Below are 19,154 nucleotides of genomic sequence, written 5' to 3'. Positions count from 1 at the left end.
AAAGGTCACGGTAACCGAATTTGTACTAGTGACAGAGATATGTTTCCAAAAAGAAGTACTTGGAGAGCAGTAAAATTTCTACAATTGACATGTGCTGACATTTGCAGCTCGGTCACACTAATATCCAACAACAAAAAGAGGTATTTAATCACTTTTACTGACGACTTCAGTAGAAAAATGTGGGTTTATTTTTTGATAGAGAAATCTAAAGCCTTTGCTATTTTCAGAAAATAGCAAAGTTCATGTTGAAAAGGAATCATGTTTCTTTATTAAAAACTTACCTAGGTGGAGAATTTACATCACATGAATTAAACCATTTTTGTGATGTAAATGACATAGAGTGACAATTGACAGCATCCTAATCGACACAACAAAATGGAGTTGCAGAACGAAAGAACAAAACCATTATGAATATGGTTTGTAGCATGCTCTTGGAGAAAAAAAATTAAAGAACCTTTTGGCTTGAAGCATTTAACTGGGCAATGCATGTTTTAAATCGAAGTCTAACAATATTGGTTAAAAATCAAGTTCCTGAGGAATCATGGGGTGGAGGTAAGCCTTATGTTGTCAAAGCGAGCATCGCTCAGTAGTAATTGACATATATCTCCAACCAAGAGGTTGTGAGTTCGATCCCCATCCCACATGTTGTATTAAAAAAAAGGTAAGCCTTCTATTGAATATTTTCATGTTTTTAGATGTGTTTTACATGTCCATGTGCCCGATGGTACTAGAAGTATGTTGGATGATAAGAGCATCAGTTTTGTCTTGCTTGGAAATAGTGAAAGGCATACAAATTTTATAATCATATTTCACAAAGAATTATAATAAGTAGAGATGTTGTATTCGAAGAAGACAAGTAGTGTTTGGATTGAGATAAGAAGCATGAAGCTGAAATTGTATGTGATTTAGAATGGGATGATCATTCATATGAGGAGACAATAGATGAGAATGGAGGATGTGTTCGCATGCTATTGATGATGAGGAAATTCACAATTTCAATCCATCAATTGAAGGAGGTTCTGCTAGCTCGCATGAAGAAATGAATAAAATGCAACCAATATGGATGAAAGACTATATGAAGGGGAGGTGACTTTCTTAAGGGGATGAAGAGGCTCAGTTTCTTATGTTTGCAACTAGCAATCCTATTCTTTTTTAGGATGCTATGAAACATGAGAAATTGAGAAAAGCCATGGATGTTAAAATGGAGGCAACAGGGAGGAATGATACATGGGAATTGGTGGAATTGTCTGAAGGGTCCAAGAGAGTTGAAGTGAAATGGGTTTATAAGGCTAAATTTAATGAGAATTGAGAACTGACCAAGTACAAAGCCAAACTTGTGGTGAAGGGGTATGCTCAAGAACATGGAAAAGATTACACTGAGGTTTTTGCACTCGTGGCATATATGGAGACAATCCGTTTAGTTATTGAACTTGCAGTTAAAAAGTAATGGATTGTCTAAACAGAGAAAGCATAATTTTCATTTTTATATGGTGAACTAAAAAAGCACTTTACGGACTTAATCAAGCATCGGGTGCATGGTACAGCTGCTAGAAGCTTAATTTATGAAGGAACGTTTTGAGAAGTGTGATTACGAGCACACTTTATTTATTAAACCTAACAGAGAAAGCATGATATTGATTGTAAGTTTGTAAGTTGATGATCCTTGGTTTTGAAGTGTTGCAAAAGTCGGATGGGATTTTTATTTGTCAAAAGAAGTATGTAGCAGAAATTTTACGAAGTTTTGGGATGGTAAATAGCAATTCTGTGCATAATCCAATCATTCCTCGTGTTAAGCTTGAAAAGGATGAAAGAGATAGTGCTATCGCTACCGCTTTTTAGCTTTACAAGCACCAATCATGTCAAATATTTTGATGATAATAAACTTTATTTACAAATAATGTTTATAGCGTTTCAAAGTGTCTATTGCATAGAGTTCATAAAGACGAATCCAACACATTTTGAATGATTCGAATCAGAGTTTAAATACTTTATGGTCAAAACGAGTTTGGGAAGAGAAAACACATGTGGTAAGTGACGTGGACAGTCTAACCAATTAGAAGCCGACATGTGGCAGATGACGTGGTAGATCATGTGGTAGGTGACATGACATCTAACAGTGAAATTATGCCAACATGACAATGATGCGGCACTAACGTGGTATCAACAATTTTGCTGACATGGTGGATGACGTGTACGAACCATGTGGTGACACATGGCGCATTAACTAAATTAAGAAATTATTAATTTTGAATTTTCCCTCAATTTCTACACACTTCTCTCAATCTCCACACTCCGCTGTCAATTTCACAAAATTATCTCAATCCCCACTAATTTCTCTAAATCTCCATAATTGTTTTTATTCTTTTAAATATCTTTATTTTTAATCTCCATCATCCATACTTTGTTGCACTAAATTCAATCGTCAAAATTCGTCTTCAAAATTCTATTTAAAGTGACCAAATTTCACCATCCTATACATCGTTTATCCAATTACAAAAGCTACGTTTCTCTCCAATTATTTTGCTCTAAAATTTTCATTCTCTCCACACAAAAAATTGTTTAAAACTTTTTGGGAGATATATTAGAGTGTAGCTTTGTAGTTATTGCTTTAGTGCGAAATTTGTAATCTACCTTAGTGAGGTATTTTATTTGTATTACTTATTTTTACTTCATTTGAGATTTTGTATTAAGGCATGTGGGTGCACCTTGGGATTGTGTGAGAGTGGTTTGATCCTGAACCAGTGAAAATGATCGTAATGGTTTGATATTGAACCAGTGAAAAAGATCGTGTTGGTTGGATCTTGAACCATTAAAAACGATAGTGAGTTTCTCTTTAGTCTATGACAAAAAATGGTCGATCGATTTGGTTCTCACTCGTAAGAGAGCCGGTGCAGTAAAATACCCAAGAAAGAGTATTGGAGAGCGTGGTAGGAATTTTCGAACCACTATAAAAATTCGTGGTGTCATCTCTCTCTACTCTTTCAATTTATGCATTTAAATTTCGTTTGATTTTTGTTATTCTAAGCTTTCTTTTTAAAATCTAAAAGTTGGTACGCAACCCTATTCATCTCCTCTAGTAGTGCCATACGATTCTACACCGCTATCGCTGTGGCTACCGCTAACAATTTTGGAATTGTTGAGATTGAACTGATAGTATGTTACCAATGCAAACTATCGCTATCGCTATTTCTGTCGCTACCGCTATCGCTATAATTAAAAGAACTGAATGAGTGGCATGAGAAGTAATTTGCCGCAATAGGATGATGTCACTAAGGTTAGAATAACAAATTTAAAAAAAATGAGATATATCTCATTTACCCCTCAAATTTAGGTCATTCTCACGAATAGCTAAATCTTCCCCATAATAGAATAGAAAAGAAAAATTATTCCAAAGCATTTTCAGCATCTCATTCCTTGTTGACTTTGTACCAAATATTAATAATCATCTCACATATTCAGATGAATCATCAAATCAACTCATTAATTATTGCATCTTAGGCACTAACTGATCAACAACTAGTTGGTTACCATTAAATTGTTGACATATAAGAGAAAGGTAAAAATAACCTTTTTTTTTACAGTGAACTATCAATTTTCCAATGATGATCAGTACATAGAGATAAGTGCTGACCAGTCAGCATCTAAATATTATTTATAATGATTATAGACAACTAAAATCAAACCTAATGTTATTGAGCGTTTGCCAACCATTTATTTGTATCTTTAATTTAGTTAATTTAACTCCTTATTCTTATTTGAGTGGTTGTATTTAACTTCTCAAGCCCTTCATCAATGAGGGTTTTGTTTGGAAATCCGAACAATTTAAAATGGAGAAACAAATGACTTTGGCCTTCTAAGCAAACTAAAAAACTATAAGTTACCTGATCCTATATGTTGTGGAAATGTAATATCACTTTGTCTGTGTTTAAATTTGATTCATGAAACAATCTAGGTTGTTCTCTTTGGTAACTATTGCTAGCTAGATAATTTATACATATATATTTGGAGCTCATACTTTTACATATTTTTTGTTTCTTCGGTGCAATAATATTATAGCTCTCTAGAATTATGTTTTGCACCTTTAGGAGTCTCAACTTAAGTAAGGTATTATGTTTGTGCAACAAATGGGGTCAAAGGTCGAAACTATATGCTGTGGAAATGTAATTATCGGATTATTCATGTATGGTTCATAGGATTGTATTTGACGTGTTTCATGCAAGTGTGTGGAGAAGAAAACAAAAAGAAGTTTGAAGGAATTGAAAAATCAAGTTTGTATTTTGTGAGAAATTTTTAATACGAGTGAAGTTGTTTCATCTTAAACAATGAGTTTTATTTGATTCTCAATTTGTGAGTGTCCACCACATGTTTCCAACAAAGTGATATCAGAGTTTACTACGCGTTTAATAAGATACATAGAATTAAGCAATATTTCCTAAATACTTCGAAGTGAGCAATAGATGAGCTTTTTTCTTGTCCATGCTTGTTAAGGATTTTTATTTCGTGGGGTTCTCGTGCAGGAACGATTAGACAAATATACAACATATTCAACAGTTTTTGCCCAAAACTCTTATGGCATTTTCTTACTCATTAATATGCTCCGGACCATATTGAGTATAATTATGTTTTTCATCTCAACAACACTATGTTGTGGAGTCTATAGAACTGCCATAACTTGATTAATTCTATTTTCTCCAAAAAAACATTTGGATTAATTTGGAGCTAATTCTCCTCATCTGTTTGGTCTTAAAACTTTCATAAAATAATTATTTTTTTTTTCAACAAGGTCCTTTAATTATCTTAAACATGCCACATGCTTCTGATTTCTCATTCACATCAGCCAATAATACTAAAAAATTCCTCATAAATATTGGAACCAACTTCTAGAATCAAGTTGCATCACTCAAAACTTTGCAATTTCTAACTTAGATTGTATTGGAGGTGTGATAGACACTCACAAATTGGGAATCAAACAAGACTCGTTTAAGAAGAAACAACTTCATTTGTATTGAAAATCCCTCACAAAGTACAAACTTGATTCAGAAACTCTCCCAAACTATTTTTGTTTTCTTCCTTACACACTTGCATGAATTGCATGAAATACATGAAAGACAATCCTATTTATAGGACTCTATAAAAATATCTAAATCCCATATAAACTCACATCATACTAACTAATACATGCGTGAACCTATAATTAATCCACATCAAATAACTAAATCCATGAATGTATTTAATTAAATACAAGTTCATGTACATGTATAATATATCTAGAATTAAATACATGTATTTCTTGGTGACTCCAATTAATTTTCTTGGATTGTTAAAGACATAAACTTTGAGTTGCTTTTTGAAGATATCTGATATTTGATATTCTGTCTTCACATAATTAACCTAAATATCTGGAATATAATCTCTGATAAAGTGATTGTTAAAGGAGAAATTTTGGCCAATTAAAAAATGTCACGTCACAATTTGAAATTATATTTAGAACCTGTTCTAAATTAACTTTAAATTGACAATTCAAATTATACCATATGTCTCTCTTATGGTCGTTCGGTGACATCGGTAAATTGGATCAAATTGGGCCCAAACCCATTAGCGATCGAGCCCAAATTCATTAAACTCATTGCACATATAAGACCCACCAGAGCTCTGTAAATAGAGGGGGTCACCTCATGGAGAATGAGCTAGAAGAAGAGCTTCACCTCTCTAAATTAATTTTAAATCGGAGAATCAAATTATGCCACATGTCTCTCTTATGGTCGTCCGATGACATCAGTAAATTGGATCAACTCATAAGGAGATTGAACTCAAATCCATAAGGAAATCGGGCCAAAACTTATTAGGCTCATGGTTCATATAAGACCCACCAAAGCTCTATAAATAGAGGGAGTCAACTCTCATTTGAACAAGGAGAAGGAACTTGAAGATACAAGCCGAAAAACTTCACAAGTTACAAATCGAAGAACTTTAACAAACTACATAGCTAAAGAACTTAAACAAGCTGAAGAACTTCACAAGCTATAACCTGAAGAATTTCATTAAGCTACAAGCCAAAGGATCTCTCATCAAGCTACAAGCCGAATGACTTCATCAAGCTATAGGCCTAAAAACTTCATCAACATGCCAAAGACTTCAAAGATTCTTCAACAAGCGTAGAGCTGAAGTCTTTAAAGATTCTTCAACAAGCTCAAAGCCGAAGAATTCAAATATCCTTCGACAAGCATGAAGTTGAAGGCATCAACCTTATTGACTCAAGAACAAACTCACAAGCCCTTGAATTAAAGTCTACATCTGAGATAATTAATTATAAGATTATACATTTGTAACACTCACATACATAAATAAAAATACAAGTTCATTAATTTGAGTTTCTCTTCTTTGAATTTCTCATCGAACAAATTGGCACGGCCAGTGAGACATCTCTACCTCTCATCTCTTTCTCTCAAACCAAGAAGTAATGGCATCCATGGAAGCTTCATCCACCGTGGAAGAAAAGTTGGTGGAAATGGAGAAGAGAATCAACATATTGATAAAGACAATTGAAGATAGAGACTATAAGATCACTTCCCTCATGAATAAGATTTAAAGTCAGGATGTTGCTGAATCAATCCAAAATCTCGTTGTAAAAGCCAGCAACAAAAGAAGAGCATCATGCAAGAAGATAAAAAAGAACACTTTATTTCAATTGCTTCATTATCTGTCTAGTAGCTCCATGACATGATCACAAATTAGATTAGAGCTCAGTATGATGGACCTTCTCAAAACCCCCTCATGTATTCTAAGCCATACACCAAAATGATTGATGACTTGAGAATGCCAACAAGATGTCAACCTCCAAAATTTCAACAATTTGATAGAAAGGATAATCAATTGGTTACAAGTCGACTCTTATTTCTTCCTCCAAATACTCTAGCCAATTTTTTGAAGAAGAAAATTGATTTTCTCCTCAATTGTCGAAACCAGATGCAGGTCGTGCTGGTTATCGCGAATGAAAATACCTTGGCCCTAATAATCTTTGTCACTCCTTAGATGTCCATCCATTATGTGTACGCATCCAGGTGGTTGGTAGGGTCTATTGAGTTGTCGTATCGTCTGATAGCAGGGAATTTTGAACTTCAGAGTGATTATCTCTTCCTCGGCGATGTATCTGCCTTATCCATTATCTTCTTAGGATCCATATTTTCGTTTTTCGCTAAGCTCATATGCTTTCTCTGTCTACTCGTGTCGGCTAAGTAGCTTCTTATTACCGAGCACAATTTCTGGAGACTGGGTCTACTTTCCAGGTAGTTCCTGCTGCTACGTGCTGCTGACTTTTGTTGTCATGCAGTTATCAGATCTGGTTGGTGGAAGACACCTGGTTGACGGAAGACACCTAGTTGATAATACAGACCTGGTCGGCGGAAGACATCTGGTCGGCAGAGACTTGCTCGGTCGAGACCTAGTCATTCCTTGGATCCAATCATACCCTAGATCGGGTCACGACCAGCTATGTAGTTCGCTTGTCAGGTCTTTGCAGTAGCTTTGTCCTTCTGTGGACCTTGAACGAGCGTATGTTTACTTTTTCTTTTTGTTGTTCGAGTTTTTCAAAAAAGGGGGTTGTGTTCTTGATACATTCCCTTGACTTTTCACACCAGCCAGTTTGTCTTTTGGATGCCTTACAACTTCATCAAGTTGCATTCTCCATTATGGGATTTGTTGATCGTTTCTCCGGGAACCTGTTTTGGAATCTGTCGATTTACCTCATCAAGGATCTATCTTGGAACTTGTCTATTTGTTTGTTCTGGGCCCTGCCCCAGAACTTGTAGACTTGCTTTGTCCTAGACCTCCTCGAGTTTGAGCAGTTCTTCGGCTCATCTTCTTCTTCTTATGGGTAGACTTATCTTACCCAAGATCTGTCCTGCAACTTGTCGATTAGTTCATTCTAGGTCTTGCCTCAGAATTTGTTGATTTGCTTTACCCTAGACCTCCTCAGATTCGAGCAGTTCTTAGTTAATTCGGTGTTGGTCGTTTTGACTTTTAGAGCCTAGTCGTCCCTATAGACGTCGTCAATTGTTGATGCAGAAATTTACTCTTCTAGAATTGTGCCAAATTCACACCAATCTTCTAGAATAGAGGGATCGACGAGACCTGCAAAACAGAATAGCACTAAGACCGTTGTGGCTCTGGTCACATGGGCTCTGATGCTTAAGTTAGGATCGGAGTAGTTGAGTATAAAGTGTAGGGTATTGTGAACGAACCTAATCTTACTCTTCTATTTATAGAAGTCGATTCCTAATCTCTTTAGGAATTATCAAAGGTGACTCCTAGTGTGTCCAGAAGATCTGGACTCTTAGGCTTGTGCGTTTCGTAATGGGCCCAATGTCGAATCCAGGGTCGAGACAAGGTAAACTAGAATGGAGCTGTGTGGGGGTCGAGAGATAACCATTGGGGTTCTCGATCTAGGAGTCGAGAACTCCTCAACACCAAGAAGGTTTCGGCACCAACCCCGGGTCGGCTATGGCCGGCTTGGGTGGCTAGGTTTTAGTCTCTTTACCTGGTGAGACCGCTCCTCTCCTGATCCAACTCCCGTCGTCTGCTCGTTCAATCTGATCTCGTTTTATCTTCCTATAACAATATCATTATGAGTAATTAAGAATTCATCGATGATTCAAAGTGGATGTAGACCTATGGTCAAACCACTACAATTCATTATGTACTTTTCTTCTTCCATTCTCATTATTGGTTTTGCTCGTTCTAATAGTGTTCTAGGTTTTCAGAATTTTCATATTGATATCAGAAAAGATGATAATTCTTGTTCTTGAGCATTCGATTTTCTTCAACTACTTCTGGAAATCTTTATCTCTGTTTAAATTTGACATGAAAAATATTAACTGTCGCTATAGTAGAAATTGTTTATCAAAAGTGTACGAGTAAAGTTTTAACAAAAGTGGTAATTCAATACATATATCTTCCTCTGGATTAGGTTTCTAGTTCACTCAAGTACCGCAGATACAATCGCTCAATTTTATTTAAAGAATCACAATCTAATTAGAGATTAGAATCAAAGTAAATAGACATACAATAATAAAGAAAAAATCAATACGGTAAGAAAGGTCCTACGTCGAAATTGATTTCATCTATTGAATTTTTGAACGGATTACTTTATTACTCAAGATTTCCATAGGCCAAAAACTCTCAATAACAAGTAGGGCTTTAATGAATAGAAAAAATTTACACCCTATATCCAAAGCTTTTGTCCCCACCCCACATAGATAGGTTTATAAGAAAATTGTGGGCCCTCTCTCATTAATAGCAAAAGGCCCCCTTCAAAACTGAGTGGTCATCTTCCAATCACTAGGACAGTGATTGGAAATTATATCACACACAGTTTGGCTTAATTAATTAATTTGGTTGTATAGAAAAGGAAAATGCTCATGTTGACATGTTACTATCAAAAATCTCACACATATTTCCACTTCACCTTGCTTCTTCGTAACAACAATTATATTGTCCTTCCTCAGCTTCCTCCAAATAAACATAAAGATGAATACTCAATTCTAATTATGTGTGATTTTTTTCTGTTTGTCTGTTTTTAGATAATTAATAGTTAATGTGTACTATATCACGCATGACATAAATTAATGTATAAGATACTTACTACGTTCTTACGGAGCTGTTTGTTTTATGGGAATCTCATGAGGGATGATCATTCAAATGCTCGTATCTGTTTGATAGGAAGGTTGGATTCTCGGACATCCTAGGATGCCCATACGGGTGGCATCAGAGCAATTTTAGATGCCCTCTTGTAACATGGGTTTCTAAGATTTCCATGTTGAGGGTATCTTCTTTGAACAATTTTGTCCCTCATCGTGTTTGTTCTATAATATTTTTCATCAATAATATTTATTTCTCATTTATTTAATCTTATTTTAAAAATAAATGTATGCACTAATTCATTGATAAATGTCTAAATATAATTTTATTTATATGCTACATTTAGGTATAAAATAAACATTAGTCAATGGTATAATACCTTAATTTGTTTTAATTCATGGTGCAATCTTTCGTTTATTTTACTCTTCTAATAGTCACCAAACATAAACTAAAATTGACATAAAAATATAATATTAAATTAATAAAAGTACAATTTTTATATGAATTCGAATAATATTAAATTTAACGTATAAATTATATGACGACCGCTAAAGGCATTTTTGTAACATTACATAAATTTACAATATTCCAATGAATAAATCATGTAAAACAAACGCAATTATAAAAAATATTCTCAGATATCCTTATAAATTTTCGTACAAAACAAACGTGGCTATTTAAAATTCCAGACGTCTAAAATTCCGAGCATATGAGGTTCGAGACATCTGAAGATGCCGGACATCTACATTCCCAAAAAACAAATGGCCCGTGGAACGTTTGATACTCACTTTCAGAAGATGATGACCAACTACTTGCATATAATTAAGCTTGAAGTTCCTATTAGCATATTTTCCTTGTTCACTAAAAAAAGGAAAAGGAATATACATTCTATTACCCATTATAATTAAATGTATGATTTGAGCCGATTTAGTAGTAGAGAGAATGAGATTAAGTTTTGGAATATCTTTTGAAAAAAGTATTTTTAAGTGAAATCGTTTTTTAAGCACTTTGAGAATAAAATTAATTAAATCTTCCATCTAAAACAACTAACACCTAAAAATCAACGTCATGAAAACTTTGTTATAAATTATGTCTTTTTCAAACATCCATCTTATTTTGGATAAACACTGTTGAGGTGACTAATTCCTAAAAATTAAGACGCGTTTTTAATGTGTTTTTAGAATTTCTCAAATAATATATTTTATTATCTAAAAATTTTAAAAGTTGCTAAAAAAAATTACAAGTGAATTTTGTATATGATTCAAGCCTGAAGAAATCATTTTAAGGTTAGTGTAGGCTTATTATAATATACTTGTTTTACTCTTATAAAAAATTGTGTCAAGGATCCTGTATTGAAAATATAAGAGATCTAACAAAAGTCTTTGTTATAGCTAATTAGTTTTAAGATATCATATCAGAGTCCGAAAGCTCAAACAAACATTCAGTCTAATATTTACCAATTGGTTTTGAGATGGAACCGTTAATATTAATGAGATATACTTTGAAAAAAACTAAACAAATAATTAAAATAGTATACAATTTTCAATTGTTCCTATAGCATTAACATATCTCCCTTTGAATTCATTTCCTAATTTCTTCCTCTCATTGTCAGGTCAAGTCGTTTCTAAAAACTACTTAATTAAACAATATAAACATATATGGAAGTTTGTTGTTGGACCAATAAAAGAAAAGGGATTGTATATTATATAGTCCAACTTTTCAAAAGTGGACAAAGTAATTAAATATAGTAGAAAAATGGTAACCAAATAGTTATTCTTTTAATTAAAAACAGCCTCATCTTGTTGACATATAACCATAAAACTTTTCTATTAATGCCAAATTAATCACCAAATAGTACACTTCTCAAAACATATAATTCTTTTTGTCAATGAAGCCCATATATTTGTATCTTTCACTATATAAGTTTGAAGTTGCAATGTTGGTCAAATTAAGGAAAAAAACAAATATGACCCACAAAAAAGGATAAAATAAAACTTGAATGATAAAAATGGAATTAGAATAAATTGTAATTCCCATGCCATGTGTTGCCGCACCATTGGCTTAATTATGAAAATCAATAAAAAGGGCTTGTCATTTTCAATCACGTGACCAGCAGCTAGATGTTCTTACTAGGTATCACAAAAAACTATATAATATATAAGCTCATCAATTAGGGTCAAAATAATGAGATTTAGGCACTAATAAGTGATTCTAATGATTGTTAGGGATTAGTCAAATGAGGAAAAGTTTCATCATTAGTGCTAATGATTTGAGTCAAAAAGTAAGTAATGACGGCATTGATGGATTCTAGTATAGTTTTATTTTTATCTCAAACTAAATTTTTGTGCGATAGAATTTATGTGATACAGTAGAAAGATAGGTAAATATGGATATATATTATTCTCTTGGTTAAGCGATGGAAGTAGATAAAAGATGCTCTTGAAAAGACTGAAATCATCACGATCGTCATATTTATGAAATATCTTTTAATTTCAGTTGTCATTTTAATGAAAAATTGTTGATGAAGTGGTTTGGTTTAAAATAAAAAAGTTAAAAGAGACCATGATTTAAATTAACACTTTAAAATATTAAGGGTTGTGTGTTTCTAAAGATCTTAGATGTCTGAAATTTTAGATGCAGATTGTCTGACATCTTTAGATAACTTTATTTGTTTTCTAAGAAATTTTATAATGGTATATGAAAATATTTGTAACTATGTCTGTTTTTTGAAAATTTTAAAATGTTATATATTTTATGTTCATGTAATTTATACATTGGCTGTTATGTCTTTATTAATTTAATATGTATTTTTATCAATTTAAAATTTACATATTATTTTGTAGAACATATTAATTTATATTTTAATAAAATATTCAATATTAACTATTAATTCTAATTTTAACCTGAACTTTTATTTTAAAAGATTAAATGATTGCATTTTTATTGAATTATATTTTTACATTATCAAATCAAAAAACACCAGATTGAAGGGAATAATATTGATTTTTATAGAATTTGTTTACATGTATAATTATTAATATCAATCATAGGATCCTGATGAGATATTATATAATTTAATTAAAGTTTATTTTATATGTAAATGTAATATATAAATATACTTAATTGTCTAAAATTGTTTATCAATGAATGAGAATATTATTTTTTTATAAAAATAAATAATAAACAACATTGATAGATGAAAATATATGAAAAAAATGGACAAAACGTGATGAGAGGATACCTTGCCACCTTCCTTAACAAGCCCTTGAGCCTCATTTGCAGACCAAAAAGCCATTCTTCATATACTTCAGCTCCGAGATCTCATATCTCGATATAGAATTCTGTAGAAAGCCGAGAATCCAAAATATCCTATATGCATCCCGTTTGGACAACCTAGGGTACCTAGAGATCTTAAGATACCCAAGTCTTATCGGGTAAAAACGAAATGTCACACGTTAGAAGGCCAAACTAAGTCATCTGGGCTGAGTCAAGAAACCAACCTAACACGATCGAGCGCACCGAAAGAATTCGAGCATACTAGCAATAAGACGAAGCGCTCCTAAGGCTCCCGTATGATGGAGAGTCAGTAGGTAGGGTGCTGACACCCTGTACCCAAACCGTTGCACTCCACTAGGGACCATAGAGGAGGCCGTCAAGCTCCTTACTTATGCGACAATTGGAGACAAAGGATATTGGCCGTCTCTAAAGACACTTGGCGCAACATAATTGTATCCTGTGAACGCTTAAGGGAGTGAAGACCTCCCTCTCAAACCTTCTTCATCTCATATATAAAGAAAGAGGCAATTCTAAGGAAATTAAGCCGTATTTTCTACATAACTTCTTGTGAGGACTTCGCACACACTCTCATGTAGACTCTCACTCTCAGGACTCTTGATCCCTTATTCTTTCTGCTACATACCTCTTTGCCCCGACTTGAGTTCTGACTTCAGCATTGAAGTACATCCAGCAGAGCATTACACCAGTGAAAGATTTCTGTGTGTGCAGATATTAGACTAATAGAGATAAAGGTGTACGTGGCACCCGAGTGGCACCTACTCGAACCTCACCTAGAAATCAGCATCAACACCAAGTATCCTACATTCCTACAAAAACAAATGTGGAAACTCATAGAATCTTAGATTCCCACAAAACAAGTGGCCCTATATAAGACTATATAGATCTAAGACAATTATGTATAATTTACCCTAATATCTATATGTATAGACCAAAAGAATTAGGAATATAATAAGTTAAACTCCGATATATTGAAAATATATTTTCAAAAGATAATTAATGATGAAGGTTTCTTTCTTTCTTTTTTTTTCTTTTCCTTTTTTAAGTGAAGTTGAGTTGGTACACATACATTGCTATTCCACCCTCCAAAAAGTGATCAAACATTCAAAATATATACTAGCTATAGATAAGAAATGAAAGGCATCAAATTCTATCATTGGAGATGGGATTGGATGCTTATGCAAAATGCTAAACACCAATGAGAGAGAAAAAGAGAACTGCAATAGGTTCTATTCCATTTTTAGGTTAAAAACTAAACAAAAAGTCCTATCTTTTCAATGTAGTTGACCAAAGAGAAAATCAAAGTGGATAAAACTCACTTGACCTTTTCCAAACTAAAACTCAAAAGAAATATATAAAAAAAAAAAAAAAAGAAGAAGAAAAACATGATGTGTTTTTTGAATGTTTGATTTAGATTTTAGAATTGTAATCAATTAAGATTTTTTTTAATTTCTCCAAAATTGCCCCTATTAGATGCTTTCCAAAAGCTTTGGTTGCTTTTGTGTGTGTTTGGTTTTCTTAGGCATTCCCCCATATGGATGTGTGGCCCATTGCTCAAATTTTGCTGCTCATACAAACTGTTTATGTCCACACACACTCATTATTCCATTTACCCTTTTTTGCATTCAAAATGCCTCATCTTACCCCCCAACCAATTTTTTTTCCTCCATGAATATACTTATTCTTTTAAAACTTTAAAGGTAAGTCCCTCGAATTTCGGGTCTATTATATTTTAATCTCTAGACTGGTATGTAGATATTTTGTTTTAGTCTCTAGACAATTATATAAAATGAATAAGAAACTATTTTATGGTTATTGTTAATTTTTAATAAATTATCTTTATATCTAGACCTTATCTGACACGTCTTTTGTTCAATTATTCGATCAATAAATTTCAATGCAGGCCACATGTGTTTGAAGCTACTTCTAATAGTGGGTTAAGTAACATCTAGATTTCCAAAGTCATGATTCAAGTTAGAGCATTTGAAACTTTATAAATAAATAATAATAATAAAAAAAATTAAGTCTACATTTTAAATCTATGTGATCAGAGTAATACAAGAGTATTATGATGAGGAAATGAACAAGTAATAATCAAAATTTCCCTTTGAATAGAATTGATTAATAAAAAATGTATCTTTGCTTACCTTTTATGCCATTTATCATCGTATAAATATTTATGGTTGAATCTTCTTTGTGCGTATGATTTACTCATCCTCCTGAAGAATGTTAGAGCTTCTTATTTTGCTCTATTCCCTACTTTCTCTCTATCATAAAAGGAGGAGTATTAGAATATGTAACAGGTCTCTCCATATTTTCACAACAGCATGGTTAAATATTATCTATTATATTTTAGACAATTACATATGAATAAAGATGTTATCCTAACTTATATGTCCCAAATTCTCTACCCAACTCCAATCGATACGAGCAGGGGCGGATGTACGTTGGGCCCAGAGGGGGCTCGAGCCCCCCCGAACTTTTTAAAGTAAAGAATAAGTATTTAACGTTCTACATATGTTAACAAAATTTCCCTTTGGTTCAATGGCTTCTTAATTATCAGCCCCCATGAACTTTTCAATTTGGCACGATTTAAAAAAATTGAAAATTTGGACATTCATCATCTAAAGTAAATTTTTATTAACTTTACGTCCTATATACTACGAATTTGACTATTTGATGTTATTTTAAATATAATAGTTAGTAAGAGTTTGGACTAAAATATAAATTGTCATGTTTCAACTGCTTTAATACATATAATTATTATCATTCGTATTTTATGTGTTTAACTTTTTATTTTATTTTTTATTAATATTCTTGTAGATTTAATTTGAAATCCAAATATAGATACTATATGAGAAAATCGATAAAGTTGTGATCTTGAGAAATAATAATAGATAAGAAAATTTAGAAAAATTACCGATAAATTATGGCTTAAAAACTAGAATTGTCGATTACAATTGTAATATTGAAGACCATGTTTATAGAGCATATTTACAAAATGGATCTTGACAATCCTAAAAATTATTTTTATGAATTCTTACACTTACTTGTTTGTAAATTAGTATGAAGTTCACCTCAACAAAATTAGACTATATCAACGTTGAGGTAAAAATCGAAAAACGAAGATGACGGGACATCTTATTACATCTTTACATACATTTCAAATAATGAAAGTTTTTTCTTTTTTATTTTTTTGGTTCTCAAAAGCTATATGTGAATGATAAGAATGAGAAGTGAGGGAAACACAAGTGTATGGTGGAGGGTTTGAAGAGTTTGGGGCATGGAGACACAAAGGGAGCAATATGATTAAAAAGGTGGGAGGGGGAGCCCTATGAATTCAGCAAAAGAAACTCCAAAAATCACATCCATACAATGAGTTCAAGCCAAGTTTTTTTTTTTTTTTTCTTCTGGGGTATGGTCCAAAAGTAGGGTTTATCCCACACGACAACGACAAACACCTCTCTTTGTGCCAACCACCAAACTCTCCTCTTTTTTGCATTTCTTTTTCTTTTTTCTCCCAAATGTTTTGTGATGAACAAAAAGGCCCTCCTCATTCTGTCAATGTTCTCTAATTATAAATATTTTCGAAAAGAGAACAAAAAAAAAGGCTTCAAAAGAGACAAATACAACATATAAATCTAGAGAGAGAGATTTGAATTATTTAAATCTCTCTTCTTCTCTCACATTTTCAAGTTTCAATATGACTTGTAAGTTAATTTTTAGTAATAGGTATTTTCTTTTTTAATAGAGAACCTTCCACCTTAAATGAAAGAGTAAAATGTTTTAATCGTGCTAGTAATAGTTACGTTGAGAATGATGTTATTTATGTCTTTGCTATGTACATAAAATATTGATGTTATAATTGAGAAACACTGTTGAAGTTGTAACAGAATATTTATTGCTATCCACAAAAAAAAATAATAATAATAATTTTGAAGAAATGCAAAATTAAAAAAGAAATAAATAAAACAATCAGAGGTCCACATCTTGAATGCCACACAAATTTCCCCATTTCTCAAGTCAATGAAAAAATGCTCCCATTCTTATCCCTCATGAATGCTATCTCTTTCTCTCTCCATTTTTCTTCCAAAAGCTGGGAATGAGAGTTGACAGTAGATTAGAAATTGGACCTGTTAAAAAGGGTCAAAATGGGAAGAAATATATATAATTATTTGTTTACAATATGAAATGGGTTTAATTTTATCAACTTAACTGATCATATTTAGATTATTTAATTTATTTAATTTCAGCGCCCCATATATCGGTGACATGATTTTCAATAGGTATAGATATAAGAATTTAAAACTTTTAAGATTAATCAGTGGTAACTTGTGAGTTTAATATAGTAATTAAAATAAGTTCATTACATGTCACAAATTCGAACCTAGAACTCTTTAAAATTTCGACAAAGTTTTTATATCTAAAGTTTTGATTTCTTTCTTCAACCACCTGCTGAGTTTCTCTCAGTAATTTTCGAGCTCACAAGGTAAGAAAGAGAGAATAATATAAACGTTTAACGCTCAAGTAGAGAGGGGAAGTATATGGATGAATGGATAGCACATCTAAATGAGAGCTAGGGATCTTAAGATCATGGAAGTATGGTTAAGAAATGTTTAGAACAATTGATAGTTACTATTTATAGCAACAATGTGCACCTTTCTTTTTTAGTGGCTCAATCATAAGAGCGTACTTGGGTTGGGTAATCTCCTAAGAGATTTTTTAGGAAGCATGTAAGTAAGGACAAAACATCCTAAAAGAACTCGTGTTGGTATGTAGGGATGGTCTTCGCTCTTCTAAGTATCTTAGGTCGTAGGGGATATTGAGACAATTAGATACCGAATCCTGGACCAGTGGATCGTTGTAATACGTCATAGATCAAATTGAATAGAAAGATTTTTGCAAACATGATTCTACCTAGAAGGATGGATTATGATATGGAATTTGGAAATAAGTGACCTAAAAGAATTGATGTTAAAAGGGAAGTGGTGGTGAATTATTGTATTGGGAAGAAAAGAAAAAAGTGTGGTAGTGAGAAGAAGACTGTTTGCATGGCAGGCGTGAGAGTGAGAAGAAGGTAGAAGAAAGGGCGTGGGGCCATTGATCCTACAAATATACATATATATGTTATCCAAAGGGTCCATTTTCATGGCTACATGTGATGCCCTCCCAACTTGACATCCCCAACCCCACTATTCTAAAGGCCCTCTACCCTTCACCCTTCATTGTCCCTTCTTTTTCTCTCTCCTCTCTTTTTTACCATCTCTCCCTCTTTATTTACTTTCTACCCTCCTTCCCCCTCTCTCTCTCTTTAATTTTCAGAAAAAATCGTACTTGTTCGATATAGTAATTCTGTCTCTCTGGTATCTGCTAGATTGGAGGAGTTATCAATTGGTTGAGATATTAATAACTTTGTGCCTTGTAAGTGTGAAAAACTTAATTGGTGACTTTGTTGGAGTTTTGTAGATGAAGATGTTGAGAGACTTGATTCATTGAGATATCAGTGCTTTAGTTAGGATTGTTTTGTGGATGATCAAAACATTGGTAACTAACTTTGTGTCTACGTGAGGAAAACTAACTTGTTTAGACATGGGTAATGTTTTGGACAAGAAATTAAGATGTTAGTAAATTCGTTAAAGTCGTTGTATAGGTCAAGATTAATTAATATTTAGGTATTAGTATATTTTTTTCTTTAATACAACAACATGTTAGGGCGGGATCCGTTCAACATGTTTTAACCAATTGAGCTATGCTCACGTTGGTAGAAAAACTCAATTGATTCAAATATCTCTTGAAAGATCCGTTCAAATCCAACGATCTTTTGGTCGGGATATAACCAATTCAACTCTCTCTCTCTCTCTCTCAATTTATATACAATGATGTATAATTAAACATATATAATCCTTTCCGTAGGAGACGATGTCATATCTTAATTTTGTAACGTATAAAACTTTAATGGAGCAATATATAAATATCATAGGTAAGTAACATATACTATACTAGTTCCCAATGTTTTAATTATTATTATTTTCTAAAAAATTATTTTCCATACAACATTAAATATTAGACGTAATAATACCAATATTATAATAGTAATAATAGCATTAATTTATTGGGAAATAGCCTAATAGGGGCAAGTGAAATTGATATAAAAAATTTTAAGAAAAATATATATGGTGGGATCATATTGGGCTGCCTCATCATGTCCTTATTGTATAAAATAC

This window comes from Momordica charantia, assembly GCF_013281855.1.
Source record: "Momordica charantia cultivar OHB3-1 chromosome 11 unlocalized genomic scaffold, Mcharantia_2.0 BLBB01000011.1, whole genome shotgun sequence".
Lineage (NCBI taxonomy): Eukaryota > Viridiplantae > Streptophyta > Magnoliopsida > Cucurbitales > Cucurbitaceae > Momordica > Momordica charantia.
Note: the sequence above shows the minus strand (reverse complement) of the source record.